This window comes from Zalophus californianus, chromosome 14 (assembly GCF_009762305.2).
Source record: "Zalophus californianus isolate mZalCal1 chromosome 14, mZalCal1.pri.v2, whole genome shotgun sequence".
NCBI classification, from domain to species: domain Eukaryota; kingdom Metazoa; phylum Chordata; class Mammalia; order Carnivora; family Otariidae; genus Zalophus; species Zalophus californianus.
Window position 1 is genome coordinate 81,530,288 of NC_045608.1, and position 27,580 is coordinate 81,557,867.

The following is a 27,580-nucleotide window of genomic DNA, read 5'->3' on the forward strand; positions in this document are numbered from 1 at the left end:
AGGTTATCAATTTGAGAGCTTTCTTCTTTTTGAAACTTGTATGTATAGCTATAAATTTCCCTTTTTTTTAAAAAAGTAAGTCAGAGGGGGAGACGAACCAGGAGAGATGATGGACTCTGAAAAACAAACTGAGGGTTCTAGAAGGGAGGAGGGTAGGGGGATGGGTTAGCCTGGTGATGGGTATTAAAGAGGGCACATTCTGCATGGAGCACTGGGTGTTATGAACAAACAATGAATCATGGAACACTACACCAAAACAAATGATGTAATATATAGTGATTAACATAATAAAAAAAACTCTAATTAGAAAAGAAAAAAAAAGGTTTTATTTATTTATTTGACAGGGAGAGACAAAGAGAGAGAGAGAGAACACAGGCAGGGGGAGTGGGAGAGGGAGAAGCAGGCCTCCCGCTGAGCAGGGAGTCCGATGTGGGGCTCGATCCCAGGATGCTGGGATCATGACCTGAGCCGAAGGCAGACGCTTAATGACTGAGCCACCCAGGCTCCCCTATAAATTTCCCTTTATGCCAGGCTTTCACTGAGTCCTGTAAGTTTTGGTATGTTGTGTTATTGTTTTCATTCACCTAAAAGTAATTTTAATTTACCTTGTGATTTCTTTTTGCTCTTTTATTTAAGAATCTGTCATATGTGTTATTTTCCTGAATTTCTGTTCATTGTTGATTTCTCATTTTATTCTAATGTGGTCAGAGAATATGCTTTGTATAATTTCTATCATTTCAAATGTATCAGGAGTTGTTTTATTGCCTAATATGGTCTTTCCTGGAGAATGTTTCAGGTATACTGGAGAGGAGTGCGCTGTTGGCTGGATGTTTCATGGGGATCTGTGAAGTCTAGTTGGTTGATAGTACTGCTCAGGTCTTCTGTGTCCTTGCAGATGTACAGGTGCAGGAGGGGAACATTGACAGTAAGTGCCAGAGAAGGCAACGCTGTGAAGTTGGATTATAGAGACAATTTAGTGCAATAATACCTTTCCTCTTCTGAGATTTAATGTCCTTGGTTTCCAAATCCTGACATGAAAACATATCAGCAGGATGAAACAATGGGCTAAATCTGGTAAAATGAAATTTAACAAGAATACATTATCAGTCATTGTACTTGGGCTAATGGTAATTGCATATGGTGGGGATGCTAGCTCACCAGAATTTTTTGTGAGGAAAGATCATAGCACTTCAGTTGCTGCTACAATCTTAGAAGGAACCTACTATGATGAGGGTTGACAAAAAAAAAAAAAAAAAAGAAAGAAAGAAAAGGAAACCACTTGGGCAATATAAAGAGAATAAAAGCACCCAGCATGGGGGAGCTATCCACTGTGTATATACTCTCAGACCACGTTCACATTTCAAGAGGGGGATTGAAAGAATGAATTCTATTCAGAAAGGAGTTGAATATCCATGGAAGTAACAATTCTGGAGCTACCTCATGAGAAATATTTGAAGGAACTCTACACTCAGAGAAGTAGAACTTGGTCAGGGAGCAAGTTTCATGGCATTTCATTTTACTTATGAAAAAGACTTACGTGTATATGATTTCATTCATGTGTGGGATCTAAAAAACAAAACAATGAGTACCCAAACAACAATCAGAATCAGACCTATAAATACAGAGATAATTTTCTCACAATTAGGCTTGGTAGATGAAGGAGGTTTTCTTGAGGGTTAGTGACTCTTTCATAACCAGGGAAGGCTGGATGCCCACTTGTCTGGCTGTGTTGAGGTACCCCTCTGTGGGATGTGAAATGTGGCAGGGAAAAAGGGTAGGACATCAGGGAGATTGTCCCTGTCATCCCTTTCTAATGGGTCATATGTGGTGGGGTGGCTAATTATCTATCAAAATCCCTTCTCGTGGAAAGAGGGTCATAGCTGAGTATGTGGTCTTACAGAAAAGACTACTTGGAGAAATTTCTTAACAATGGCATGAGATTAGAACTAACATATTCCACTTCTGGGCTGTGCCCTTAAGCCACTAGATATGCCTCATTCCCTTCCGTCAGACTGGAGGCAGAATGTAGTGGGCACAGCCCTGACCAGGCAGATGATCACCTAGGGGTGGCAGAGGCTCAGGATGGGGGAGGGAGGAGTCCTTAAGAAAAAAAGATTGCAAAATTACAAATACAGAATTAGATTAAGGGTAAATATTTAATTAGCATGAGAAGTTACAAATTAAAAAAGCCAACAACAAACCTGAGTATAACAAACATCAGACAACCAGAAGATCAGCACTCTAGTTTTCTCATCTATCCCTCTGAAACACTCATAATACATTTCTCTGTATTTTTTTTCACCTGGGTTCTGTTTGTGGCTTCCTAGGACAGTGCTTCTCTCATATCATTTTCTACAGAGAGAATAGAAATAGAGTTGGGTACTTTTTCTAGAATAGTTTATTTTTTATTTCAATTTTTAATGGTTTGAAAAGTTATTTTAGTTTCACAATTCCTTGTTGGTGTTGCCATGTAAATTTTTAAGATTGGTATCACATTTAGGAAGACGTGTGTCATGTTTATTCTATGTCTAAGCTGTATTATTTCAGGCTATTCCAAGTTTTCTTATTCAGGGTCAGAATTTAAATCCCGGTTGAAACGATGAGACTCACGGACATCATCATTGTGGGGCTCTGATGCGTTCTACTGAGGCTGCGTGCATGTCAGGTAAGGATGTACAGAGAACTTATACTTTAGAGCAATACGTTAAAGTGGCAAACCTTATAAATATCTTGCACAAGTGAAAAAATCCAGAACTCAACATTCCCTTAGTAGATTCCAAGAATTCCTGTGGCTTCTACCAGTTTACCAAGAGGAAGGAAAGGGTGACAGGAAGGAGGGGAAAGAGGCGTTGGTCTGAACTGATTGACTTTTGCAAATTTCACACAAATTACTTGTGAAGCCGTCACTTAGGCTCACCCCAGTGGGCCATCTTCAGTTGAAAATCTACTCCTACCTTTATCCCCACCTAATGCAATCCCCAAATTCTGATCTTGACTGTCTCAGTATCATTAATTTCTGAATACATGTAAAGCTTTAATACCTTGTCCTACTTTCTCAACCCCTATCATTTATAGATTCTTGCCTTTGTCCCTTCACTGTGGTACTCTCTTAAATATGGAAATAGGAGAACTAAACTCTCATCTTCAAACTGTAACCAACTGTGAACATAGACCAGTTACCAATAATTCTTTAAGGGCAAGAATTTTTCTTATAGTAACTGGCACATGGGCAGTCAGTCCATGAAACAAATATGTGGTGAGCACCTACTAATGTTCTTTGTTGTGGGGAATTCAGCACAAAACAAGATAGTGTCCTTGTCCTCATAAAGCTTGCATTACAGTGGAAGAGGCAGAAAAGAACCAAGAAGATTTAATATATGCTAAAATAGTGAGCACATTTTGAATAATTAGAATTATAAGCACTACAATGAAAAGCAAACAGAGAGAAGTGGTGGAGAGTGAAGGAAGAAGGCAGATTGGAAGTTTGTTTTATTGAAACAACCTCAACTCAAACTCATTCAGCCTAAATGAACTCAAAGGTCCTTTCTTGCTATATAATTTTCTGATTCCATGGTGTAGTGGGGAAAAGAGAGTTTGTTCACTTGAGAGCTTTTCAGTCGTTTGTAATCACTATGTTCAGCCAAAAGGGTATTACATGACCTTGGAAATATTCTTAATTTTCAGGAGTCAGAAAGAAGGCAACGACAAGGCTAGCAAATACCAGTTGGTGATTTTATTCTAATCATCCTCTCTCTGTCCATGTGCACTTCTCTTAAAATAATAAATAGCAGAAACAGTGAAGAGCAACAGGGAAAATAGGACAAAACATACTCTTTTTGTTACCACTCCCAATAGTGGCAATTTTCCCAAGGGCAACAGAAAAGCAGACGAGCCTCAGATTAGAGTTAGTGTTCAGAAAATATCAAGACATCTTAAAAATCAATATTTAAAGAAACTTCTGGAAAAATGGACAAAGGATATGAAAGAAATTTACATCAATTAATAATAAAGATGCTGAACATCATTAATAATCAGAGAAATGATCATTGCAAATATAATGAGCTACCAGTTCATAAACATAAAATTGAAAAAAAAAACAGAAAAATTAGACAATCAGACTTATAGTTGAGGAAGCATAGAAATCAAATATTGTGGGGTACTGGGGGAAATTTACATGACTGCGCTCAAGAATTCCTTAGTTCTTAGAAACTGTAGTTGTGCACAATGTATGGTAGAAATCTCCTTTCTAGGAATATAACCCAGAGAAATCCTCACATTCCACACGCATGGAGACATGAACAAAAAGTTCACTGCAGCATTGTTAGTATAACAGAAATGTGAAGTTACCAAATCCGCAGCAACACGAGAATGGGCATATGAATTCTGGTGTTTTCATACCGTAAAATACCATACAGCATTTAAAATGAGCTATGTGGATAAGTCTAAAAATACATAGCGCTAAGAAAAAGTTAAAATGACACCTTTAGAACCATACAATTTATATGAAGTTTTAAGACATACAAAATAATTATATATATTTGTCTTTCTATCTATATTGCACACACATGAAACATGGAAGACAAATACTCACCAAATTCAGGAATCAGAGCATAGCAGGTGAAGGGAGGGGAATGAGATCTGGGAAAGGCACACGGAGGGCTTCATCGATATCCAAACGTGTTAGTTCCTTGAAAACAAAATAAAATATGGGACAGTGTTAAGATTCAATAAAGCTGGATTATAAGCATTTGGGTACTTCTTTTATTTGTCTATACATTTTCGGTATGCTTAAAATGTTTCACAATGAAAAAGACAAGGAGAGAAGAATACATTTCTCTTCACTTATCTGGTGCCCACTGGGGCCGGGAGAGCCTTCCTGAGATGTCAGTGGAACATTTGTACAAAGTGTGGTGTGAGGTACGCCCGGTTCAGAGTAGGAACATTCCAGGGTCGGGAGCAGAGCCACACACTCATCTCTCCTTGAAATGTATTATTATTTTGTGCTAAAGCAACCGGAAACCTTTCCTTTAATCCTACAAATCCTTCTGGATCCCATGCACAGTTAACCTAGATGAAGGTAAAACATCTTTAGGCTGAAGACTGGATCCAAGGGCAAGGAAGCGACTGGAAATTAGTCTTCTAAGAAATCTGGTGATGAAATGAAGTCACGAAGTAGTAGCCTGAGTCGGCGACAAGAACATTTAGCTTTGCGAAAGGACTTGATATTATCTGTAGGCAAAAAATAACATTAATTACAAGAAAAGCGCCATCTGTCAGAAGCATATTCATTAATGGATTAACAAGAAAATTGCCTGGAAAATTTTCTTGCCAATAAACATTTAAATTAGAATATTTACAGGGGAATAAGTGAGAGTGTTTTTTATCTTCGAAAGACTGAGAGACATCTATAAGAAAAATAAGTAATTCGGTCACCCTTCTTTTCATTCGAACAAATACTGAATTATATAAGGAAATTCCAGGAAAAATAACACAAATCCAAACCTAACGTTGTCGTCGAAATTAATTTGAGGCAAATATCTGCTTGGGCAGCTGGCATCTAACACAGTAAACATTTACTTCAAAGTGTCACAAACACACTGGGTTGCATTTAGTTAACTCCTTGATGAGTGATTCAGAAATAAAGGTCCCCTGTGTGAGCCAGCGAGGAAATGTTATGGCACCATGGGGACAGCTGAGGGCACTCCAGACAGTCCTCAAGGAAATAAAGGCGATTGCAGATGACAAGATGCAGATATAAAACTCAGTCCACATTTTTATTAAAATTAGGTCCCTCGGAAGAAAATCATATCTTTGCTTTTATTATTTTAGCATCCTACTGAAGATGTGTGTGTGTAACTGTAGGTCAAGGATAACCACGCGAATGTCATGGCAGTGGCATCCACATAATAATGGACAAATGGCTGGAACGGAAAACATTTAGGATGACAATTGGGCTTTGATTTTCCCCCCAAACAATGACATACCGCTGATAATTTTTTAAAAATCTGAATTGGAGAAGTATTTCTCTAAATGGATGTGGATTACTTTGGCATGATATGGACAGCTATTGAAACCCCTCCTGATCTTGGGGTGTCACGGGAGGAAGCAATCTTTACCTGATACCCCACCTGTGTCAGGAAAAGAGCAATTTGCTTTATAGGTGGAGTAGCGTTTACTCTTTATGGCCATTCTTTTTTTTTTCTAATTTCACCAATTTATTCACCTTAAAATAATTTCAACAGAATTAAAAATGGTTAATACATGTGATGATAAATATATGTGAATATATGTTATGTTAATCACCATACATTACGTCATTAGTTTTTGATGTCGTGTTCCATGATTCACTGTTTGTGAATAACACCCAGTGCTCCATTCAATACATGCCCTCCTTAATATCCATCACCAGGCTAACACATCCCCCCACCCCCTCCCCTCTAGAATCCTCAGTTTGTTTCTCAGAGTCCATAGTCTTTCATGGTTCGCTCCCCCCTCCGATTCCCCCCCCTTCGTTTTTCCCTTCCTGCTATCTTCTTCTTCTTTTTTTTTTTTTAACATATAATGTATAATTTGTTTCAGAGGAACAGGTCTGTGATTCAACAGTCTTGCACAATTCACAGCGCTCACCATAACACTTACCCTCCCCAAGGTCCATCACCCAGTCACCCCATCCCTCCCACCCCTCACCACTCCAGCAACCCTCCGTTTGTTTCCTGAGATTAAGAATTCCTCATATCAGTGAGGTCATGTGATACATGTCTTTCTCTGATTGACTTATTTTGCTCAGCATAATACCCTCTAATTCCAACCACATTGTTGCAAATGGCAAGATTTCATTCCTTTTGATGGCTGCATAATATTCCATTGTGTATATATACCACATTTTCTTTATCCATTCATCTGTCGATGGACAACTTGGCTCTTTCTATAGTTTGGCTATTGTGGACATTGCTGCTATAAACATGGTGCACATACCCCTTCGGATCACTACATTTGTATCTTTGGGGTAAATACCCAGTAGTGCACTTGCTGGATCGTACGGTAGCTCTATTTTTAACTGTTTGAGGAACCTCCATACTGTTTTCCAGAGTGCCTGCACCAGCTTGCATTCCCACCAACAGTGTAGGACGGTTCTCCTTTCTTTGCATCCCCACCAACATCTGTCGTTATATGATGTATATTACTTTCCCTATTGAAAAGTTGAAAAAAACTGTAATGATGCACAATATGCCCTTAGCATCATGCAGTTGGCAAATGGTGGAGCTGAGTGGAAGTCGTGATTATGGACATGGTCCATGTTCTTTTCTCTATCTTATGTTTTTTGGGTTTCTTTTTTGAATAATGTTAGAATTTGGGGAGCCTGGGTGGCTCAGCCAGTTAAGCGTCTGCCTTCAGCTCAGGTCATGATGCCAGGATCCTGGGATTGAGCCCCCGTGTTGGGATCCCTGCTCAGCAGTAAGTCTGCTTCTCCCTCTGCCCCTCCCCCTAAATTGTGCTCTCTCTCTCTCTCTCTCAAATAAATAAATAAAAAAATCTTTCAAAAAAATGACTAATGTTAGCATGCATGTATCTTTTTTTTTTTTAACCTTTGGCTATAACTGATAATTCCAGAATGTGGTGTTTGCATTGTCATTACTTAATTTTAACAAAATGCTATTATTTTTTGTAGAGATCATTGGCTGTACTCTTAGCCAAAAATGGGTCTTCATTTATTTAATATTGGAAGACTCCAGAATAGTCACTCAACCCAAATCTGGAACCAAAGCAGGCTTCTGGAGGAAGTAATTTAGGAGAGGCTTGAAGAATAAGTTTGAGTTAGCTAGGTGCAAGAAAAAAAGTAGAAAGATTTTCTAGGCACAAGAAGTAACATGAGCAAAGACAGGGGCCATGAGACAACATGTAGCATGGGAGGAAGTAAAGATAATTCATGATTACTAAAGTAGGAAACGTGGAGGAAAGTAATTTAAATTTTCTGATTCCTTCTGTTGTAATCGTCATGAAGAAAAAAAAAAAGAAAAAAATGGACTTGAAATGTTCCATGGGTAACAGGGAGAAAAATATAATATAGTAGAATACAGTATAATACGATATATAATTTAATAATAACTCACCCCTTCTCCTCTCTTTAAGGGGCGTCCTAACACTGCCCACCAGCAACTCCCCTTCCTCTGGCTCTTAGCCTCATTATGGACACAGGTAACCAGCACGTTGAGAACTGTCAGAAGGAGAAACAAGATCTAGAAAGACTGAGGGAAGAGCAAAGCAGGTGAGAGTCTGGGTGGGTGAGCATTTCGGGGAGTGTGACGGGGGGGATTTGGAAGTGAGCAGAAGATTGTTGGGGAGTCACAACCACCCATTTGAGGGGGGTAGTAATGAGGCTGTTGTTTCTAATGACATCTTATTATATAATATTCATGTTCCCCCTCACCCACTCATGGCATTTTTCTGCAGGATTGTAGAAAAGTCATTGAGGGTTTTTCTCCCAGACCCTTTTTTACTGGGAATAAAACTCTTTCACATATGTCCACAATATATTTTTACGCTGTATTTTAAACTTTATTAAGAGTGGTTGTTTACAAATATATTTCCCACGTTTTCCCCAAAGAATCCTAGTATTCTCTATTACTCTGATGATGTCCACTAGAAAGTCAAGTTCTTTATCAGAAGTGGTTAAAAAAAAAGTTTCCAATAATTTGAACAAATATTTCTGATTTTATTTATCTTCAAAGCTGATGACAAGGGATGCATCTAAGTAGTCAAACTACTTTGTACCTTAAAACCTGAAAGAGAAGGAAACACATTCCCCTGCCTATAGACACAAATACTAATCCACATATTTGAGCTCAATTCTGCTTCAATGAACTGAAAATTGCATATACTATGTTGAATTGCATTCAAAGCTTTGAATCATTTTCTCAACATCAATACATCTTCAAAGAAACTGGCATGGGGAAAAAAAATCAGACACGCAAAAGTCATTGAATTTCAATCAGCAATTCATTACACAAATTTCAAATGTGGAAGCAATTACCTCTAACTTTTCTTGGAATTGAACTTTATCAGAGAACTACAAATGATTGTAAACAGTCTTGAGCCATCTTTTGGCCTTTAAAGAAACCCACCTCCGGGCCAAAGTATTCACATGTAGTTAGACCTGCTACTCCACCCATGGGCATTCTAAGGGAAGTATTCCTCTTTGTTGACAGAGACTAAGTCTCCCTACTTGTCTCTTCTGCATCGTGATGTTTTACGGAGAAGGTGTGATTTATCAGCTACATATATATATATATATTTTGGATTTACAAAACTAACCTGTATTCCAGCCAAAATCTCTTTTGAAAAGAAATCCCTGGGTGCCTGGGTGGCTCAGTTGGTTAAGCGACTGCCTTCGGCTCAGGTCATGATCCTGGAGTCCCAGGATCGAGTCCCGCCTCGGGCTCCCTGCTCAGCAGGGAGTCTGCTTCTCCCTCTGACCCAACCCCCTCTCATGCTCTCTCTCTCCCTCTCATTCTCTCTCTCAAATAAATAAATAAAATCTTTAAAAAAAAAAAAGAAATCCCTTCTAAAGGGGGGACAAACTACGTAAGACACAATACATTTAAAATATGTATTATTGAAATTAGAAATCAAAATTTCCATGTGATTCCAAAGTACAAAACGCAACATTAAAAGGCATTCAAACAGCTCTTTGATACATCACAGTGTTAGTGGCACAAAGTGGACTGACATTTCAAAAAACACAAACCGAACTTTTGTTTTTACTACCACTTGTCAAATATGTATTGCTACATATATTTTTAACTTCATTCCGATGACATTCCTGCAAAATCCAATAATTACTTTTATTCCATCAGTTTTCCCACCTTATTTTTTTTTAAAGATTTTATTTATTTATTTGACAGAGAGACACAGCGAGAGAGGGAACCCAAGCAGGGAGAGTGGGAGAGGGAGAAGCAGGCTTCCCGCCGAACAGGGAGCCTGATGCGGGGCTCGATCCCAGGACCCTGGGATCATGACCTGAGCTGAAGACAGAGGCTTAATGACTGAGCCACCCAGGTGCCCCTTGCCCACCCTATTTTTACAGATTCTGAAAGAAATTGACCAAAAGGATGGGGAATCTGAGTTTGAAATGAATAGCATTAGTTTCAGATTAGAAATCTACACTATTGTGACCATACACAATATTTTGTTCCTACATTTTGCCAGTTAACTGTGTCCCTTTGAAATTCGCTCTGGCAGAAAAAGTGTGCAAAAGTGGAAAATAAAGCAAAAAGGATGCGTGGCATGTGCTTTAAGTGTCTCACAGAGGCGGAGGCTACCCAAGGGTTGTTTATAGACAGTTTAACCTACTGTTTACTCTTGACAAAAGGCCCCAGACTTAATGCAGCTGAACACTAACTTGCAAAATTTTGGCAAGTGGACATAGACATCATCTGTGATGGAACAGATCAGCCCAAGAGTTTATGGCCCTATGGGACGTGTATCAGTTTTGTATCTAATCTGGGAATCTTAAGCATCCCACAAAAAGCCCAGCTTCCCAAATGCGCTTTGAATTGGTCATAACATCTCACCGATTCTCAATTAATGAATTCAGAAAGATCTTTTGCATGGGATCATATTGCCTTTGTGCAAGACACAGGATTTTCTCTTTTTTTAAACTATGCTTCCACTCTCCCTAGAACAAGCAGGATCAATGATAAAGTAAGATAAAGATAATGACCCAAATAAGATTGTCTACAGAAAGGGAGATTTAAGGGTGGAAATTAAGGGGAATAAAAGGCTCATCTCATGAGCAGGTGGGATATTAATTATGAAAGCGAGAGAATTCTATCTGATCTGAACTTTGCCACTAATGAAATTTTTAAGTTTCCATCAGTCATTTAATGATTCCAGAATGTCCCATTTCTTTAAAAAAAGGGGGATATCTAATACACACAGTTTTGCATTTCAGGGAAATGAAGAAGATGAAATCACCTTGGTCATAAGAGAGCCATATGCAGGACAAGAATAAGCATAATGGAAGCGAGACTTAGCAATAACTAAAATCCTAAAACATAAAGGAACAGCAGTGCATTTCAAAGCTACTGCCAGTTTGCTGGGTGCCGTCTTCAAATGTCAAAGATGTAAAAACAAAACTCAGAATAACATACAATAAAAATAACTAACCTGTGACTGGTTACCTTTAATTTTTAAAGAAATTTATTTAACTTTCAAACAAGAAAACTTTTCCCAGAGAATATTCGTTTTTTGTTAAAGATTTTATTTATTTATTTGAGAGAGAGAGAGAGAGAAAGAGAGAGAACATGAGCGCAGGGAGGGGCAGAGGGAAAAGCAGACTTGCCCCGGGAGCAGGGAGCCCTACTGACTATTCGGGGCTCCATCACGGGACCCTGAGACCAGGACCTGACCTGAAGGCAGACACTTAACAAATGAGCCACCCAGGCACCCCAATAATTTGGCTTTTTAACAAAAGTTCGCTATTTCAGCAGTAAGTCTAAGAAAGAGGCTTTTGTAAAGGACAGAGAAGTAAGTGTATCCCCTATACACTTTGGTAAGAGGCCAATACCTCATTATTTGTGGGCACTAAGTGATTATATATTCTTTTTACATATGATAATACACTCGCCAAGGAACAGCGTAGGAGGCCGCCTGGGCAATGTGAAAGTAGTGTGCATCAGTGGAGAATGTGTCTCCCCGTGAAGCATGGGGAATGTGAAGTGCATGCGATTGGTATTTTTTAAAAAATACTAAGGATAGTAAAAGAGTAAGGGCATAAATAAATAAGATAAAAAAGGAAAATGGTCATTCGCGTTTTCTTAGATTTACTAATATCCTCATGCATTTGTGTAAAGAAAGTTATGTGTTAAGAAAGATGTTCCTTCTACAGTTGAGTGAAAATGCCCCTCCGTGGACTTCATACCTGAAAAATCACCTGGCTGAACACAGGATTATTTACCTTTAAATTGAACATGTGGTATGGTGGCCTGCTGGTGTGCACGTTATAAAGGAGACATATGAAACAACAAATATTTTGAAAACACGTAGACTTTTCCTGTGGCAGCACTTCTGAACTAGATGTAGGAGACTTAGAATCTTGAAGACTGAATAAAACATTAAAAAATTAAAAAAACATGGTTGTCATTTGTTGAATGAAACAGTTAAGCTCAATGATCACTATGGAACATTCTAGTTCTCAAACTTTCCATCTTACGACCATGTTTTAAACAGCTCCAGCATGCATTGCGCATAGTAGGTATGAAGGAAATGTTTAGTGCATAATGAATGGATATTGAACAGAAATTCTTCCTTGAGAAGACCTGTTCTTGACATGCTTGCTCAATTGCATGGTAAATTTTGATCCTTCGAAATTACGTCAGAACCTCAAACTGTAGGATAAGAAATACCTACTGATGTTCAAATGTGGGTCAATGTCTTTCAATGCATGAGGAATATTTTCAGAAAATTCTTATTCATATTCGGGAAACTTAATTTTTTTGGTAAGACTAAAAAAAAGATAAAGCCTTGGGATGTCTGGGTGGCTCAGTCGGTTAAACGTCTGCCTTCAGCTCAGGCGATGATCCCGGGGTCCTGGGATCGAGTACTGCATCGGGCTCCCTGCTCAGTGGGGAGTCTGCTTCTCCCTCTCCCTCTGCTGCTCCCCCTGCTTGTGCTCTCTCTCTCTCTCTCTCTGATGGATAAATAAAATCTTTTTTTTCTAAATAAAATCTTTAAAAAAAAAGATAAAGCCAAAACACTCGTGTTATTTTTTTTTTCCCTTCAGTATAAGCTGGACCAGGACTTATGATCAGTCAAGATAAGTCTTGATTCTGCCACTTACCAGTAAAACTATTTAGCTTCTCTGAAGCTCAGTCCCTTCCTCTATAATGCAGAGATAAAACAAGCTACTTCTGATTAATACATATTTGAATGAATATAAAGAAGGATCTGGTATATACCAGGAATATCAGCAGCATCTAATACATTAAATTTACAAATTCTGTGAGGATTAAGACAAGCATTATCATCAGCACCCGATAGAATAGAAAGTGGAGACCATGGGTGGTTTTTGAGATTTTTTAGAAGAAATATTAAAATGATATAAAACCCCAACAATGATTGGAACGCAGGTTTCCTGTCTCTGAAGTCTTCCATGCTTGATTTTTCTATGATGTGTCCAGAGGTTATTGTTGGATATACACTTGTATTTTTAACTTTTATTCGTTCAAATTGTGTCAGGATGTCATGAGAGGGATTTTGACTAACAAATGGAAGTGAAAGTTCAATACTTTTATCATTATAATTGCACTTTATTCTGGATAGTGCAAAACATCCTTGTAAAAATAGAATAATCACATATTTGTTTGAACTCATAAAAAGCAAGGTCAAAGCAGAATATTAAGTATTTTGAGTTAAATATTAACAATATATCAAAAAGTGTAATAAAAGGAGAATATTTAAAGCAGCAGATAATGTACAAATGATTTTTTTCCACAGGTATAACTTCTATGTTAGAAAACTAAAGTGGATGGCATAGATTTTAGATGTTCAATAAAAAGTAAGCATACGTGGAAATATTTTAAAGCTTACAGACTTTGAAAATAAAGAAGGAACTTAGGTTTCATCTAAAGAATAAATAGTACATATAAGAAAAAGAAACAAAGTGGGAAATGTACACAAATGGCCCAAGGTACTTTGTCTAACAATGAAACTTTATTTTTAGAAATATAAAAACATATCATTTTTTCCTTTTCATTTCTGGAACTTCTTATGTGTACTTTGTTATAGGTTACAAAGTTCCCCTAAACATAATAAAGATGATGATGGTGATGACGGTAATAATGGCAATATCCCTAGATGAAAATCGAAGCATATACTGCAAAATTTTATACATATACATCTCCAGTGTATTTCACTGGGCAGGTAGAGATTAGTTTATATCACCTGTATGTTAACCCAGAATAGCAATAAGCCGTCTGAAGTAAAGAAACAAATCTGCCTCCAAGATCACCAATAAAACATGGGCAGAAGGAATTCTCAGAGCCGTTTAAAGGACTTCATGAACTCTGAATCTGTTCTTTGAGGATCATGGCCTTTTGTCTCCCAACCCCCTTGAAATGACTTTTTAACTGTTGACGATTTCAAAAATATTTTAGCAACAAAACATTTTTAAGATTTGTTATTTCAGGGAGTAGCAATGGAAAGCTTTTTCTTAAAAGTGTCCATAAACCGTTGGAACTCATTGCCAATTAAAGGCAGAAAAAGTGCCGGTACTTAACGATGTAGTAAACTGTTTACTGACATGACTGACATAGGGATAGCTACTGTGAGTGATTAATTTATATCCCTTTGGAGAGATCATATGCTAAAGCGAGTATAAAATCTGTCACATGGGCATAGAATGGAGGGTGGAAATAATGTTACAAGCCAAAAGATATTAAGAGCCAGGAGATGCAGGTTCAAATTCACCTTGATTGTGCAGTGCCCATGTAGCCTTCAACAAGCCTACATCTCTTGGGTTTCAGGGAAACTATTTTGCTTATCTGAAGAGCAAACACATCACAGGGTCTCCTGAGGCTCCTTTGCTGCTCTGCTCTGTGATTCTATCTTTTTTACTTCAATGTTCCTAGGCTGAAGGGCAAGACATTTCCTAATTCTGAAGACAAGGAAAAATTTGCTATACATTTCCCCATTTTGTCCTTGAGTGACCTTTAGTATCTGGGAGTAACTAAATACAACATGTTTTATATGTGGAAGGTAGACTTCCATGCCACCTTCTTTCCCCCCAGAGAATTCCTAAGGACCTAGATACTGGAAGAGAGAAACTCACGTGGAAAGCAACTTTGCAACACAGTGGGAATTCTCATTTCCAATGTGAGTTTAGGAGAGGCCAGGCTGAAATCTGCCAACAGGGAAGAAGCTGGAATAAGCCTCACAGATGGATTCCACCAAGAAAACTGAAGCCGCCATTAGGAAGTAAAAGATATTCTAAGAGGCAAGTCAGATGGTCCGTAAGTTAGCTGGAAACCAGCTCTTCTTCAACCTTGTAAAGAACATGCAGCATGAGAGCTTTGATTTCTAAATGGTTGGGTTTGTAAATAAAATGGAAGATTTTTGTCCTTCTGGATATGAAGTTATTAATTACACAGGTGTAAATCACTGGGGGAATATTTTCCTTAAACTATGTAAACACGACATTTTTTGAAAAAATTTGGAGATGACAAAGATACTGGCCAGTCAGATAAGACTTGGTATAAGCTGCGAGTTGATGTGTCATCAATGAAAGAGACCTTTTCTGGACACAAACAGGTTGCAGGGCTGGGCCTTCTTGCTAATAAAAGTCTTTGTATTGGGTTTATTACACAATTCTGTTGCATGAGACTTATTTTCATCGTCAGACACCACCTGGTAGCAATGTGAGAATCAGGTGTGTTGCTATGAACTACCTTTTCCATAGAAGGCTCCTGATATTTACCAAAGATACTGACCATCCAATTGGGTTAGGTCAGTTTCAGACAGTGGCACAGCCAAATCAACTATCTGGAGAATTTGGAGTTGCATATGATCACCTAAGTTTAGAATGAAGGGAAACAGAGGCCAGATATTTCCTTGGATAGATAAACAAGATAAACTGTTACCAGTGGTATCACTAATAAAAAAAGATAAAGAAAGATAGGGAGTTGAGGAATGTGTGTGAATAACCTTCTCTTCTTGATCATTTCTTATTCAGAACAAAGCGGTACTAAATTAAATTATCAGGATAGATTTGACCGGGCTGAAATAGAAAGAGATTTGTGGTCTTCCATCCTATTTTTGATTATTCTTTTTTTTTAAAGATTTTATTTATTTGAGAATGAGAGTGAGAGAGAGAGAGCACAAGTGAGAGGGAGAAGCAGGCTTTCCACTGAGCAAGGAGCCCGACTTGGGGCTTGATCCCAGGACCCCAGGATCATGACCTCAGCTGAAGGCAGACGCTTAACCAACTGAGCCACCCAGGTGCCCTTGATTATTCTTGACAAATTTAAAATGATATCCTGTTTGTAAAGTTAAGTTCTCAACCCATTGCTTTATAGCAGGGAATGAAATAGGCAAAAATGCCTGCCCTTGTGAACCTTGTACTCTAAGGTGGCAGTGAAGGCAGAAAATAGGTTTGTTGACAGTAATAAATTAGCTGACGTCAAGTGCCACGGAGAAAAACAGAGCAGAAAAGGTGGTAGGAAGCACTGGGGAGGAGGAGACAGACACATGTAGTTTTTTATTTTATTTTATTTATTTTATTTTATTTTATTTATTTTATTTTATTTTATTTTATTTTATTTATTATTTTATTTTATTTTATTTTATTTATTTTATTTTATTTTATTTTATTTTATTATTTTATTTTATTTTATTTTTTTATTTTATTTTATTATTTTATTTTATTTTATTTTATTATTTTATTTTATTTATTTTATTTTATTTTATTTATTTTATTTTATTTTATTTTATTTTATTTTATTTATTATTTTATTTTATTTTATTTTATTTTATTTTATTTATTTTATTTTATTTTATTTTATTTTATTTTATTATTTTATTTTATTTTATTATTTTATTTTATTTTATTTTATTTTATTTTATTTTATTTATTTTATTTTATTTTATTTATTTTATTTTATTTTATTTATTATTTTATTTTATTTTATTTTATTTTATTTTATTTTATTATTTTATTTTATTTTATTTTTTTATTTTATTTTATTTTATTTTATTTTATTTATTTTATTTTATTTATTTTATTTTATTTTATTTTATTATTTTATTTTATTTTATTATTTTATTTTATTTTATTTTATTTTTTTTTTTATTTTATTTTTTTATTTTATTAATTTAATTTAATTTAATTTTATTTTATTTTGTTATGTTAGTCACCATACATTACATCATTAGTTTTTGATGTAGTGTTCCATGATTCACCATTGAGACAGACACATGTAGTTTTAAAAAGGTCAGGCAAGACCAAACTGCTCACGGACAGGTGTTTGCCTGAGCATCTGGGAGGCTGCAGTTGCAGTTACTGTAAATGTGGAAGAGATCTGAGGAGAAGCAGATTTCGGGGGGCAGATCAGGGGCTTAGTTTCCCGTATTAAGTTCAATGTGACTATTAGACTTGCCATTGGATGCACCAAGTAGACAATTGAGTATACATATCTGGAAATCAGGATAGAGGTCTGGGCTAAAAGATCTATGTTGACCATCAGCACTTAGATGACATTAAGATGTTAGGAAACTATGTGTACCTATAAGCAGGAAAAGGAAGAGACCCCAAAACTGGGCCTTGGCACACTCCCAAAGTAAGAGACTGGGAGGGATAAGGACAGAAACCAGGGGGAGGGGAGTGGAAGGTATGTTTCCAGGAAGAAGGAGTTATGAACTCTACACTGGTGTCACACATCATTTCTTTTCTCTTGACCTTTAAAAGTTAGGGTGTTCAATTAAAAACGTCTTTTGGGAACTGAGATTATTACATGGAATATTTTGAATATTTGTGACACAAGACTCCTTTGTGTACACACTGGATGGAGAAGGGATTCCATATTTATAAAAATGTATTTGTGGGAGCCTGACCACCTAAACAACTAAAATATTGGTCTTCTTAGATCTGTTTAGTTTTTCTTTTTTTTTTTTTTTTTCAAGGAAGGCAGGTTTCTATAATATTTCTGTGAGGTCTGCGGTATAGCTCTCTATGCCCTCAGTCAGAGAGCCCTGGAAATTACAGTTTGCTGAGCACCTGGGATGTGGAGCTGACAGCTATCAAGAAGTGACAAGAAGCCCTGAAATATTAAGCATTTTTTCACACATACTACCTAAGGGCTGAATGCATGCTTCTCTATTGATGAAAATGCATTTGTTTCAACTCAAATGTAGCCATTTCTAAAATGCTCATCGCTAAATATTGTAAAGAAAGAATTTCAACATTTTGCTCAAAAAACGGGATATAAACCAGGAAGGGTCAAGTGAGAAATTACTATATATATTTCCTATTTTATCACGAAAACGTACAAGTATACAGAAAAGTTAAAAGAATTTTATGTGGACACTCTTATATCCACCACCTGGATTTTACCAATAAATTTTTACTGTAATTATTTTATCACATATTTATACACCCTTCTATCCATTTTTTTTGATGCATTTCAAAGTAAGTTGTTAGTTTCCTCCTAACTACTTGAGCCTGTATACCACCAACTACAGTTGAATATTTGCTTACAGTTTTTCTTTGGATTTATACACAAATGAAATTCACAAATCTAAGTCTTAAATGTGCATTGACTGAATTTTACAACCTAAACCTTACCAAGATGTAGACATTACCACCGACTCAGAAAGTTCCCGTGTGCTCTTTTCCATTCATTCTTCACTCTCACCTCAGAGTAACTGCAGTTCTGATATTTTCCATCATAGATTGGCTTAACTTGTTTTAGAATTTTGTATAAACGGAACCATGCAGGGGCGCCTGGATGGCATAGTCAGTTAAGCGACTGACTCTTGGTATCATCTCAGGTCATGATCTCAGGGTGGTAAGATCGAGCCCTGTGTCGGGCTCCGTGCTCAGCCCCTCCTATTTGTGCTCCCTCTCTCTCTAAAACAAATAAAGAAATCTTTAAATGGAATCATGAACTATCTTCTCATTTGTTTAAGGTTCCTTCCCTGAAACACATTGTTGCAAAATATCTTATTTGAAGACAGAGCTTTCAAAAGGAAACCAAATGATTAATATAGACCCAGTCAAATGAATAGTTACATGCATGGCAATGGAATGATAAAGATTCTTTTGTCTTTGTTTTCAGAGGAACATTCCTCTGTGTGTGTGTGTGTGTGTGTGTGTGTGTGTGTGTGTGTGTGTGCGCGCGCGCGCGCGCGCGTGCACGCGGTTTATGGGGAAAATCATCTTGGAACACAAACATGCCTTCTGTGCGAGAGAGCTGATATTTACAGACCACCTAATGTGCACCAGATGTTTGACATATATTCTTTCACTTAAACCTCATACTCCAAGTGGTATTACCTCCCATGTACTCCTTGCCAAACCCTGCTGCCTCCCAGAGCTTCCTCCTACCCTGCACGTGATGGGATAATCAGGGCTCCCTGGGGGTGAGCTGCTCCTTTTGCCTTCTTCTTGTTGTTTTCCAGTTACTTCATTTTCTTTAGCCTTGCTCTAGACAATGTGACAACTAGTCAATCTGTTAAATTGTCATGACTTAATGTCCTATGAATGTTAATGTCTTAATACACACTTCCCCATGCTACATAATACATTTATTTTTGCAACAAGTCCTCCGGAGGAGACCGGGTATCTTTATCTAAAGCAGAAACTCCATGGTGAGAATTTCAGTGCTCCTTTCTTTGGATGGATTGAGAATGTATTTCAAGAGGCAGGCATTTGCACATTTCTAATGTGTGTATTAACGAACCTTATAACAATTTCCAGACTATTGCTCATTCATTTCTAGACACGATTTTTCCACATCCATCACTAGGAACTCAGGTATTACAGACCCGGACTGAGACTGTAACTGAGAATTCTAGAACCTTCAGACCCATTCGGGTGGAGTGAAGGAGGCATATTTAGTATCTACGTGAACAATATATCTGGGATTCCGGTTTCTTCATTCTTTGACATTCTTACTTTTGGTAAGTTATTTTTCTACTCTGCCTCCCTCAGCTGTGGTCACATCCTTGTTCATCACAATAAATTCATGACTTCTAGACCTTGATTTTAAGAATCCCACTCACTGACCACCATCTTCTATCCATCCTGCTCTAATTTCCTCATTCCAAAACACCTTCAGCTTATTGCTCCTTGTTTTTTTTTTTTTTTTTTTCCCTAATCATTTGTTACCTCTATGGCATGGTCCATACTTAAAATCGCTCCTCACCGTCTCTCCTCTCTCCTGTGCTTGTCTAGAAGAAGCTCCATCCTGGTAGAAATGCAACTATCAACTCCTTTCCTGCCACCTTATCTCCAGCATCCAGACAATGCTCTGGCAACAGCTAGGGGCTCTAGAAGTATTTGACCACTGAAGAATGATGGATGGCTGATGCGTGGAATTATGCCGTTATGTAAGGTTTATCTTGAATCTTTCATTTCCTCCAGGATGTCCAGTGTTACTGGGGATAATATGGGAGAGACCCGATTATACCAGTTCTTACCGTCTGGCTCTGATGTCCTTTGTGCTTGGGAACTGTGACTGTGCTGGGCACAGGCTCCTGCCAATGACTCCAAAGCGCAACACACTGGAAGCATTGACCCCTCCCTTGGCAGTTGCTCAGAGCCTGGGGGGTTCCTCTCAGCAGTTTCTCTCACTTCTATTGGCAGCAACATCTTGGAATATCTTGGGCTGATAATGGTGACTGTTCCAAGAAATTCCTACTTAAAACGTATGTTGTTTCTGGTGTCCCTCCAGGATTGCTCCCTGCCTCACAAAGCTTGTGGCTACATTCAGTCAGCAGAGTTCAGTGTTCCTTGAGGGAAGATCTGGCTTTTTCCAAAGTAAGTCTTTTTTTTTTTTTTTTTTTTCCAAAATCTTGCCTTTCAGGAAAGTGTTAGAGGGGGAGCAATGAGTGTAATAGCACAACACACAGCCACATTCCGATCTCGCTCTTCTGTCCAGTGTGGGTGGAGGGTGGCCTCTCTGAGGGAGTGCTCTACACACCATAAAATGTGGAGCCCGTCCCTCTCTTCTGGCACCGTCTAAACGCAGACATCAAGAGAGGCTCCCACTGCGATTCCCCGTGTCTCTGCCCACAGGACTCAGGAACTTGAGTTTCAGCAATAATCCTGGATATCTCACTCCTCTTCCTTCCCTCTCCCACTGCGCGAAGTTAGAAAAGCAAACAGTACTTGTTGGCTCCAGATTAGTTACAAATATGTATACAATACCGTCAAAATTGTCCATCACAGGCAACAAATTTGAGCAGCCCTTCCTCCTTCAGACTAAGGCAGTTTCCCTAAGTTGCCTAACTAAAAAATCACCTAAGATACATGTTAAAAATTGTAACAAACTTGACACCCAAGTCCAGGCTCTCATCCCCTGGAGGTGATGATATTAGGTTATTTTGCCGGGAAGGGGGGCTGGGGTCAGCTGTCCTAATGATGATCACAGATGATTCAAATAATCAGTCAAGTTTGATTAAATTCTAGATCAGAAAATAGGAATGCTTGTCATTTTGATCACTCATTCTTCATTCTCTCCCTCCAACTGTAGAATAGAAAGGCTCTTCCTTCTTTCCTCCTTTGTTTTTCTGTCTTGGGGAAAATGTGAAAAGCGAATGACCAGAGGGCAAAAAAAGATAATCAAATGTTTAAAATATTTCTGAAGCTCAGTGCCAATCCTAGACAAATGTGAACTCATTCCTGTCTTAGCCCATTCGGGCTGCTGTAACAAAAATACCATAGACTGGGTGGCTTGTAAAGAACATTTATTTCTTACAGTTTGGGACCTGGAAAGCCCAAGAACAAAGCTCTAGCCGATTCGCTGTCTGGTGAGAACCTGCTTCCGGGTGTCTTTGCTATGTCCTTCCACGGCGGAAGGGGCAAAGGAGCTCTGTAGGGTCTCTTTTATAAAAGGATTCATCCCATTCATGGGGGCTCTGCTCTTTCATCCTCATCACCTCCCAAAGGCCCCACCTTCTGATACATTACATTGGGCATTAGGATTTCCAAATACGAATTCCAGGGGAACACAAATGAGACTATAGCTAGAGCACTCAAATTTTTATTCATTAAATCTGTGAACACTTGCATAAATGATCTCCAACATTGTGAATGAGAAAAAGGGGAGTGCAAGTCATCATGGGATAGGATCAATGCTTCCCAGCCCGCACAGTTGTTGAGGGGGAGCTGTTAACTGATGAAGGGCGAGAATGGGAAGCCTCCGTAGACTCTCCTTTCTGTCAGTTTAAGCGCTGACTGAACATGTAAACAGAATGCAAACCAGACTTCGAATTGTGGTTGTACTTTGCCCAGTAGAGTTTTCAGAGAGAAATAGATTTTGGAGTGTCTCAAAGTAGGGCAGGGTGAAAACATTTTGGAACCTACTGCAAGCCTTGGAAACAGCTGCTTTTCCTTCAGACGGGAAGGCTAATGAGGCGTGAGAAGAGCGATGACCAAGCACAGTGGAGAATCGGCAGGGTCTCGACAAATCCCAAACTACTGCTGGTTCCGGGACCTTCTCATTTTCTTCCCTTACCTTTTCCTACTTAGACATAGCTAGTCCACGAGAGGGGCAGTCACACGCCAGGTCGCCATTATTATGTGTGAATGGGTTTGGTTTTGGTGTAGATGTTTTATAATGTGTTTTAGGGATGTAAGTAATCTATGTACACATATATTCAAAGAATATTCATAGAACAAATATGTCAGATGTATGTACCTATACATATGTACACATATTCACACATTGTAGACATTATCAAAATAGTAATTATCTGTGTGTATTGTTTTCAAAGAGCTTTCTATATATATTACTTCATCTATTTAACCCTCGTAAGACCCTTCTGAGGTTGGAATTATAATTGTGTTCATTTTCAGAAGTGGGGACTGAGGCTCAGAGAGGCCAAGTGGTCTGTCCAAAGGCGGCACGATCTAGTAAGTGGCTGATCCAGGATTCAAATTCTTGTGTTCTGCACTTACTCTGTGCTCATTTCTTCATAATATGCCTCTTATCTTTTATTATCTGATGTCGTCCTTGGGTCAGTCACCAAAAAACTTTGAATAGGAATAAGGTTTCCCACTACTCGTTACAATTTTCAGCCTGTTCTTTTTCACATGAAACCCTTCAGGTATCAGGTGACTTTAGTGTCTCTTCCTTCTTTTCTCATTTTTACAAGAAAAGGTGTGAATATATTTATACTGAAAGTGGGGGATTGAAATATTGAGGCTGGATATTTTCCCTTATGAGTAGTATTTTTATCTTAATTGGAGACAATGGCTTAGCAAAAAGAAGTGTGTGTGTGTGTGTGTGTGTGTGTGTGTGTGTGTGTGTGTGTGTATGTTTAGAGGGGATGGAAGGCCCCATAGAACCTTCCACATACATTTTTATCTGCTAAATCTATTTGTAGGACCAACGTTGAGGTGCTAGGCATTTCATTTTAGAAAAATAAGGAGAGGTAGAAGTTCTAAGTCAGACAGAAATGAAGTTATTTAAAAATAATGAAGTCTGCTTTATATAAGCTAGCACAGAAACCAGTAACAGTATGGTAAAATTCTCCACTTCACACATACATTAGGAGGTGTCAATGTCTTCAGACCATAATTTAAGGGCATGTGTGATTAACAAAGAATATATAGTCTTTACTTTCCTTAGTGAAGGGAGTTACATAATTGGGGTTAGTATTAGCTTTCTGCACATGAACAAGTAAATTGAAAGATTAAATTATGTAAACTAATTTAGATTCTTCTCTTAATCCTTATACATATTTAAGTGTGTTAGTGTTTACTGATTAATAAATTAGATACAAGTTAGTTTAAATCAAGCAAATTGCTCACATACTCATTTAATTTTAAATCCTTAACTACCTCCTTATTTTTAAGGCAGCTATGTAAAGAAAGAGGCATAGAGTAATTAAAATAAGGACTAGAAGAATAGTCAAAGGAAAAGGGGGATAAAATAAAGAATAGAGAAGTGCCTTAAAATGCATATTTTATTTATATATATTTGATGTTTGCCTCTCTATATGTTTGAGATATATATATATATATATGTGTATATATATATATATATATTTGATGTTTGTTAGATCTGATTTCCCTAAATCAAAGACAATTTATTTAATTGTATTACATTTATATTTCTGTTACCAACTAAAATATCTCATTAGGTTGACTTAATTCAATCTGAATTTAATATTACCAGGTTGGCTTCTCAGTAAAGGATGGAACACATGAAATACCATCAAAAACACAGTCTTGCTTTTGTGGGCCCTTGGCACTTCACAGATATGGGCACCTTCCTCCAAAAAAATATTGAAAATTATATCTTATGACTCTTATTTTAAAGACAAATGTGTTAAAATTATATATGAAAACATTTTCATTGACCTAAAGGGTTGCTTTTTTTATTCTGGAAAAAGGCAGGCCTCTTAGTATAAGATGATACAAATAAATATCACCAGGACACATCGTGAATTTCCTAAGTCCCTCTGTAATTAAAAAATAATAATAAAAATATTTTTTACTACATTATTATGAAGGCAATTATGTTAAAATATATATTAAAACATGTTCATCGATCTAAAAGTTCTTTTGGTTTCTTCGGATTTTCAACGAAATTAGGACATTTTATGGATCCCTAAAAGTATCATGGACCCTTGGCTCTTGGTTCTGGGCCTGATGCGTAAATTGGCTTTGAGCTCCCTAACTCTTAAAGCTGCAGACAATGTGATTTCTTCTGGGTCTCTCAAACATGCAGTTTTCTTTCGCTAATCTGTTTTTTGTTCCTTTGTACCCTTCTCAGTAGGTGGCAAATCCTTACTCAACCATGGAGCCTCACCTCAAATTTTATCTCGTTGGTGAAGTTTTTCCTGAATCCCCAGGTGGAATTAGTCACACTGATCTTCCCTTTGCTCTTTATATATAACTTTAAAGAAGTGAAGAATAAAACCTAGAAACCTTATCATTGTAAATACCTTACACTATCACTACATTTATTTTTTGATAAGCTTTTTATTTTGGAATGGTTTTCTCCTTACTGCAAAATTGTAGAGATAGAGAGTTCCTACAAACCCCTCATTGTTTTCAGCTGCCCCTGATGTTATTCTCTTGCATTTTTGAGATGCATCTGTCAAATCTAAGAAACCAACATTAGTCCTTTATTATTAACGAAACTTCAGATTTTACTCTGATTTTATCAGGGTTTCCAATAATGTCTTTTTTCCCCCCATGTTCCAGCCTATCCAGGATCCCGTATTGCATTTTGTCATCATGTTTCTCTCGCCTTCTCTGAACTGTGACACGAACTCAATACTTTTGGGGAGGAACAGTCAGGTATTTTGTAGATTAGTCCTCAGCTTGGGTTTGTCTTTCCATGTTTTTTTTTTTTTTTCATGATTGGCCTAAGGTTATGGTATTTGGGAAAAAAGTACCATAAAGCTTGTTGAATTTAAAAATAAAACTGTCAATTGCATCAAAAACTAATGATGTAATGTATGGTGATTAACATAACAATAAAAAATAAAAAAAAATAAAAGTAAAACTGTCAATTATCTTATCAGCAAAATGGGCTTATTCTGGAATAGCAGAGAATTGCAATTTGGGACATGCAAGCTACAAAAAACCATAGGCAAGTCTGGAGAACAAAGGAGAGGAATGCTCTTTTATAGGGGAAAGGAGGGAGTTGGGAGGGATTGTTATAAACAAAAAGCCCATTGGAGTAAACTGGAAGTTTGAAGTGTAGTGGCTTTTCATTGGCTGAGATGTGACAGTCTCTCATTGCCGGGCTGTTGCCAGGCAAGGAGAAAATCTTTCCTCCTCCTGCTGTGGTAGTCAAGTATAGGTGTCTTCTTCTCCCTCTCCCGCTCCCTCCCCCACCCCTCCCCCTCCCCTTCCCCATTCTCTTCCCCTTCCCTTCTTCTTCTTCCTCTTTTTCTTCTTCTTCTTCTCCTCCTTTCTTCTCCTTCTCCTTCTTCTTCTTCTTCTTCTTAAGATCTTATTTATTTGTCAGAGAGAGAGAGAGCATGCATAGGATCAGTGTGGAGTAGCAGAGGGAGAGGGAGAAGAAGACTCCCCACTAAGCAAGGAGCATGATGTGGGGACTCAGTCCCAGGACGCTGGGATCATGACCCCAGCTGAAGGCAGCCACTTAACCGACTGAGCCAACCAGGAGTCCCCTATAGGTGTCTTCTTGATGTCCCCTATAGGCATCTTGCAATAGATCTCTTCCTGTTGGTTTTTCAAAGGGCTGCAAGGAGTGGCAAAGTGTGAGAACTCCACCTTCTTCTCCAGCTCCATTTTAAATGAGGTTTCCTTTTACTAATTTTCACAAGGTAAAGGATCCTCTCATTATGTCATATCAGGGGTACCACTTTAACTTGTGGCTATGTATTAACATTGAGGATATGTTTCCTCATTGAAGATAAGGTCCTGTATCAAATTGAACATGGCTGAATCTCCTTAGCATGTAGAACAATGCCTGAAAAGTACCAACAATCCAGTAACATATTTTTTTTCACAGCACATTGCTTTCTTATCTTCCTTGCTAGACAAAGAGCCCCTTATGATGAGAGACTGTCTTGTTCATGTGTTTCTCTAACCCCTCTGCATGAAGCCTATTTCTTGGTATAAAGAAATGCTAAATAAAGGTTTGGAAATTCGTGTTAAAAGAATTGCTTACTCTTTTTTGGTAGCGATTTTCAAGAGCCTGCCATGTTTAACGTGTTCACATGAAGAAAATATCTGGCAAGTCACAGACCCTTTCACTTAAGCTGATAAATGGCCATTCTTTGTGGTAAGTACAAATGAAACTCAAAGCTTTTTCCTGTTTATGGACATTAGTCCAACTTGATCTTTATATATCATAGACTTACTGAAGCTCTTATTGAAGCCTTCTCTCTCAATGGTGCCCTCGGGGTCAGTACTGAGATTTCTTATTCATTAATGTTAATTCTTCACTAGTGAACACTGAGTGTCCTGGCTTATGTTGAAGTTGGCCTAGCGATTTATGGCACTGGGGAACTAATACAGCAAATAAAAAAGAAAGTGATACAAAAAGACACCAAATTAGAGAATTGATAGAGATAATAATGCCAAAAGGAACAAGGCATAATCTAAAGGCCTTCAACAGGGGAATATTGACATAAATTGTGAAACATTCATACAATGGGCTATTAAACAATTGTTACAATTTTTGTTTAAGATGAAATGTTAATGGCTTAAGTTTTTGCTTTTTGATACACATTATATTTATGGGAAAAATGTCAACAAAGACATGCAAAAGTAGAACATAAAGAATATCTCCAATCCCACCCACTTCTCTTCTTTGTTTCTACGGGTAATATCTAAGAGACAGACAGATGGACAGTGTAAAAACAGAGGGCCAGACAAAATGTGTATATACTAGTCTTCAATAAATTGAATTATTCCATACACATTGTTTTGTAATATTTCATGTTTTGTATAAGCAGTCCATACATTTCTGGGTTGTGTGATAATTTGAACCACCTTCCTTGAGCTTTACTCATAATAAGTAAAGCTTGATCCTGAGATTTTGTTTCCAGATCAAGCTGGTACATTTTTTGTTTTGTTTTGTTTGTTTTTTGAGGGGGGGGAGAGAGAGAGAGGTGGGGGAGGGGAAGAGGGAGAGAGAGAATCTTAAGTAGGCTCCACACTGGATGTGAAGCCCACCCTGGGACTCAATCTCATGACTCATATCATGACTTGAGATGAAATCAAGTTAGACGTTTAACCAACTGGGCCACTCAGTTGCCCCAAGCTGGTATGTTTTGACCCTTTTTCCCGAGATTATTATTATGCTAAATGCTTTTCAGCCATGCATGCAACTGGATTCCTGGCAGAATGGCTCTCTCCTCTGCAAGTTATGCCCAG

At 37.7% G+C, this 27,580-nt stretch overlaps 1 long non-coding RNA gene across 5 annotated transcripts in view; it reads left to right on the top strand.

Annotated features, from left to right (window-relative positions):
* The first annotated feature begins 398 nt into the window (after positions 1-398).
* The window catches only part of LOC113912741, a 30,503-nt gene continuing 3,321 nt past the window's right edge, over positions 399-27,580 (top strand). For 3 of the 5 annotated variants that reach the window (XR_003516946.2, XR_003516943.2, XR_003516947.2), the window contains exons 1-7: positions 399-2,665; positions 8,131-8,266; positions 19,518-19,671; positions 19,946-20,100; positions 20,445-20,530; positions 24,929-25,024; positions 26,383-26,483. This is a non-coding gene — a long non-coding RNA (uncharacterized LOC113912741). Of the gene's footprint in view, positions 2,666-8,130; positions 8,267-19,517; positions 19,672-19,945; positions 20,101-20,444; positions 20,531-22,570; positions 22,628-24,928; positions 25,025-26,382; positions 26,484-27,580 lie in introns of all 5 variants that reach the window. The other 2 variants (XR_003516944.2, XR_003516945.2) reach the window with 2 other exon arrangements.